Below are 5,562 nucleotides of genomic sequence, written 5' to 3'. Positions count from 1 at the left end.
AGAGAGAGAGAGAGAAAGCAAGAAGTCACCCCCAGGGGGGATGGCCACGCCACAATCTCTTGTCCATTCTCTTGGGATCTTGGGCACACATGCACACGTGTCCAGCATGAGTTTTAAGCCATTGGATCTGGGACTCAAACTGCAGTCAACTACATGGAAGTCCAGTGATACAGCCATTATGCTAACTGCCAGTCCCTCTTTTTTTTTAAGTTTTTTTTTTAAGTATTGTTTTGTTTAACTTTATTTATCTTAATTTGACCAGAGAAGGACAGAGCAAGAGCAAGAGAGAAAATCAGAAAGTAAGCCACCAGATCCAGTACTCAAACTGCAGTCGGCCATGTGGGAGGCCAGTGCCCTTAACTACCATGCTACCTGCTGTCCCCATGCTGTAGGATTTATAAGGAGGATTCTTTCTAATTGATATATTTTAAATGTCTTCCAGGCATTTCATTATTTCTAATATTATTTTATTATTGTTTCAGAAGATGCATCTTCTGTGTGATGATTTTCATCTTGGTCCTGATTGTTTTGGAAAATTTTGGAAGCCTGTCATCATTGCTGCCTACTTGGGCATTTCTGCAATTGTCATATTTATCTGGAGAGTTATCCTTCCTGTGAGTGCACCAACGTGTCATATAGAATATTTGTAATCACACTAAGGTGGGATGGTATAGTCACTGGTCCTTTTTATTTCAGTATGTAATATAAACGTCCCCTGTAAGCACAATTTCCACTGCATATTCCACTAATTATCACAATTCCTATTTTCATTATTATTTAGACTAAAATATTTTAAATTCTAATGGAATTAAAAAAAAAAAACCCTTACATACTGCAAAAGTTAACTTGAAAGTACATTGTTTAATCTCCAAGTAGTTCCTATTTTTCCAGCTATTTTGTTACTGATTTCTAGTTTAAGTCCATGGTGGCCTAAGAGCAAACTATACCATTTCTGGGAAGAGTGAATATCTTGTGAAAGACCTAATTCTCCTTGTTCATCTCTTATCATATTATCTTCCTTCACTTTTCATTAGGCTATACTCAGTAGGTCGATTGTTGTTATTATTATCTGGCTAATGTTACATAGAACAGTTACATGACAGATCAATTAAGAATTAGGTTAAGTTTGGCCTTCATTTGTTCCTTCTCTAATGCTCCTTCCATTCACTATGGAGATGAGAGTTGCTGACTTCTATTATTTGTCTTGTATAAAGAACCTCCTTTATACTTCTTGTCAGACAGGCTTACTGGAGACAATATCACTTGATGTCTGTCTTTCTCAGAAAGTCTTCATTGCTTCTAAACTTGAGAATAATAATTGTGCAAGATAGAATTCTAGGTTGATGGTTCTGTGCATTTAACATTTTGTCATTCCACTTTTTTCTTAATACCAAGGCTTCTGAGGAGAAGTTTCATGTTATTCTTATTTTTTGTTTCTTGGCAAAGTATTTCTACCTCTCTGGTACCTTCTAGGACTTTTCTTTGTCTATCATGTTCTGGGCTTTAAATTTTATATTACTAGGTGTTTATTTTGTGGTATTTATTCTCCTCCACTCTTCCTAGGATTGGTTTTTAATCCTCAATTTTGGAGAGTTTCCAGTTATTATTGCTATAAATATATCTTGTTTCTTTCTTCTCTTTTTTGCCATTCTCATTAGGTGTTATTTATGCCTTTTATAATTTTCCCACTGGCCTTGGGTATTGTGTGTTTTTTTTAATTTGCCAGAAGGCACTGGCCCTTGCTGGAGAGGGAAAAAGAGATGGGGAAAATCAGAAAGCACCTGTCATGGCCGATGGTAACCCCACAATTTCTTGCTCTCTACCTCTACCTCTTTTTGAAACTTTGGGCATGTACACACACTCACCCACTGCATTTCTCAAGTCATCTTGCCTGAGACACAAAGTGCATCCGGCTGCCTTACCCCCCAGCCACCAGCTGGCCCTGTTTGTTTGTTTGTTTGTTTGTTTTTAAATTCTTATTTTACTTTTGTACTTAAGTTTAGGAAGTTTCTACTGACCCTTTTTGAAGCTCACTGATTCTTTCCTCAGTTATCTTGACTTTATTGATGAATCCCCCGAAGGAGGATGCTAGCTTTTCATTATCGTCTTTTCTTTTGACTGCTTCCATGATTCCTTCTCTTTGCTTATATTCTTTGTTTCTTCTTGCATATTATCCAATTTTTGTGATTGGGTCTTTTTAATATTAATCATAGAGGTTACACATTCCCAGACAGATAATTGCATCATCTCTGCCCTGTCTGAGTCTGATTTTATTTTTTTTTTAAATTTGCTAGAAGGCTTATGCTTTCACCAAAGAGTGACAGAAGAGAGAGAAGCAAAGACAGAATGCACCGTACATGGAGAATGCTCATGCCTCAATCCCTTCCTTACCCTTTCTTTCAGGATTCTGGGCAGGCCCACCTGTGTGCCCTGTTTGTTTTTTAAGCTGTCAGGTCCAGTTGCCCATAGTAGATCCAGCCACCCTAGCCATCACAGCACCCGCCGGCTCCTCAGTATGATTCTAATGCTTGTTTTCTCTGATCAAGTGTTTTCATTTCCTTGGCTTTGGTTTGCCTTGTAGGTTTGGGGTAAGAGGTAGGCATCATTTTTGAGTGAAAGGACCTGAAGTAACTAGGCTGATTGTATGAGGCTTTCTGTTGCTCACTCTAAATGTTAAGGCGTATTTATTTTCTGCAACTGCGAGTAGCAGTGTGGCTAACTTCAGCCAGACTTTGATAAAATAGCTTCCCTAGAGGACAGGCCTTTTTAATCAGAACAGAATATTTCTGTTTGTTTGTTCCCTCATGTATCCACCATAGAACCTATCAGGACTCTTGGAGGTAAACTCCCATCTTGTGGCTACCCCTTCCCCTGTTGAGGCTGAGCATTCTTGGCATTTTAAAATACCATGCTTACCCATGCTGAGCCTCCATGAATTGGTGATTGAGCCATGCTGAGCCTCCATGAATTGGTCATTGAGAAGGTAGGTTGTCCTATTGGCAGCATTTGTTCCCACTGATAATTCTGACTTCACCTTTTGCGTTGGAAGGTGATAGTTCTCTGTATCTCCCTGTCTGGCTCTCTCCTTTGCAGGTGACTGCTTATCCTGTGACATCAGTTCTGTGATATAAGAAGAGTCGATGTTTAGTTTATCATTCTTATTCTAATGCATTTGCGAGTGACAGCATATTAATTCCATATAAACTTCATCAGAAGAATGTCTCCATCTCTTATTTGTTTCTTCTAGAGTACAAATTAATGATCAAAGTAGAAATTAATCTTGTAAAATAATCTTTTTAATAAAAAAATTAGTAATCAAAACAACATAATCTCAATAAGAACACTGCAAATTACAAATATTTTAAATAAAAAGAAAAACTTACAAATATTTTCAATTAATAAAATACTAAATACACTAGTTCCCCCTTTGTCTGCAGTGGATAATTTTAAAAGCTCCCCCATCTCCCAGGAGATACCTGAAACTGGAGATAGCACCCAGTTCTATACACACTATTTTTTTCTATAGATGTGTTTCTTGGCTTATGATGGGCTTATGTGCCCCCAAATCCATCACACTAAAAATATTATAATTGGAAATAATTTAATACACCTAATGTACAAGCACCATAGTTGGGCAAAAGTCATCTGACAAAAAACTGATTTCAGAATTAAATGTTGACTATCTCTTGTAATTTATTGAATATTATACTGAATGTGAGAAACAGAATACTTGTATGCATGCTGGACATATGGTTTCTTCTGAAAGTTTATCACTTTTCACTCTCATAAGATAAAAAGTGTATTAAGTAGAATTACCCTAACTTGGGAACCTTCTGTACATACATACCTTTGGGTAAAGTTTAATGTATAAAATAGACATAAGAAGAATTAAACAGCAGTAACCGACAATAAAACAGAACAATTATAATATATGATGATAAAAGATATATGAAAGTGGTTCTTCCTGCTCAACCTGTCTTACCATATCATCCTTATGTATGTTTGGGTTGCAATAGGTGACAAATCACATGAACAAAACAACAGGGAAGGTGTGTAGGAGGAGGATGAGTGTATGAAACACTTTATGAACCACTGGTCTTCCCATTTACCCCTGTCTGCAGGTGGGGTGACATGAGGCCAGGAAGTTCACTGTGTCCTGGGCAAGCTCCAAAAGTCAAGGAATATCCTTGATTTTTTGTTGGCATTTTCTCATAACAACATTCTTTTAAATGGCTTTTTGATGCTGTCATGGTAGTCTGATATGTCAGCAAGACTCTATTGTCTAGACTCTGTACCTGATCAGCACTTAAATCTTTCAAAAGATGAATTCATTCTAGGGGGTGAGGAAAATGTTTCTTACATGGTAGAAAGATGAGGGCCTGCCTGGATTTTTTTAGTTCTATTTCTGTGATGCCTTTTGAAAATGACTTGAGTTTGGAAAGCACTTTTTATCCAGAAATAATTAGGAAGCCAATCATGATATTAGGCAAAAGTATCTGTTATTTCCATTATTGGTTCATTTTCTCTGTCTTCCCTTCTCCTTCTGATTGGGATAACCTCAGTTTGAGAGTTCTTGAAGTAGATAGAATGTAAATTGTTCACTTTGTTTATCAAGTGAGACAGCCACTTCTAGCCTTTATTATAAATACTGAGTTTTTCAAATCAAAAACTCAAGTAAATTACTAGTTAGCAGAAAAATTATGAGATGTCTGCATTTCCCTTATGCAAATCAGATAGGCTGATGTTCCTTTAATAGAAAATAAACAAAAATAAGATATTTATCTCTATGCTCTTTATCAGAAATGGCTTATGAAGTATTCCCACCTAAATAGAAATCTCTTCCTGACCTTTTCTTACTTGAAATTCCATGAGTTTGTTATTTATAACAAATTGTTATTTTCATTGGTTAGTATTTTGACAAGCTTTATCAGGAACTGTAGATATTTCCTAGTAATACATTTTGGTATCAAATTTGTTTTGTTTTTCCTTCTTTTAGGTAAAGCCTCATGTGTATCAAGGTAAGATTTTAGTCTTTGGTTTTGTTTCTGATTTTTGTTTTGTTTTGTTTTGTTTTTTAATTTTGCCAAAGACTGTATGCACTCACTGAAGAGAAAGACAGAGAGCAGGCAAGTGAGAAGCACTGCCCCCACTCTATGGGGACTGATCAGGGAGCAATCCCTTCTTTGTTTCTCCCTCTTTTTGGGATCTTGAGCTTGCAAGAACACTAGCTGGATCTGTTTCTCAATGTCCTGGGTCCAGAACTCAAACCATGCATTTGGCCATGTAGGAGGTAGCCACTTTAACCCCCATAACATAGTCTGACAAGCTTTTGTTCTCTTTATAATATGTACTTAGTACAGTTGTTCCATGTGGGTTCCAATTCAACTATACAGTGACTTGTCTCTGGGTGGTTTCTTAACTCTTAAAATTGTACTCTTCCTGGAAGGAGGGCTAAATGACAACATAGAGGGAGCTGCCATCTATTTAGATAACAGGCCAGAATGAGGAGGAGATCAAGGGAGCAGGGACAACAGGACAAATTTACATTCACATAGAAATAGG

The 5,562-nt window shown here is 36.9% G+C and overlaps 1 long non-coding RNA gene across 2 annotated transcripts in view; it reads left to right on the top strand.

The window, feature by feature from the left end:
* Window positions 1-5,022, top strand: part of LOC102478617 (uncharacterized) — a 7,691-nt gene extending 2,669 nt beyond the window's left edge. The window contains exons 2-3 of one of the 2 annotated variants that reach the window (XR_337420.2): window positions 483-614; window positions 4,997-5,022. This is a non-coding gene — a long non-coding RNA (uncharacterized LOC102478617). Of the gene's footprint in view, window positions 1-482; window positions 615-4,800; window positions 4,812-4,996 lie in introns of those variants that run through there. The other variant, XR_337419.2, reaches the window with a different exon arrangement.
* Window positions 5,023-5,562: the final 540 nt, after the last annotated feature.

This window comes from Tupaia chinensis, unplaced genomic scaffold (assembly GCF_000334495.1).
Source record: "Tupaia chinensis unplaced genomic scaffold, TupChi_1.0 Scaffold145879_1, whole genome shotgun sequence".
Classification (NCBI taxonomy): Eukaryota; Metazoa; Chordata; class Mammalia; order Scandentia; family Tupaiidae; genus Tupaia; species Tupaia belangeri.
This window is presented reverse-complemented; position numbering and strand designations above follow the sequence as displayed.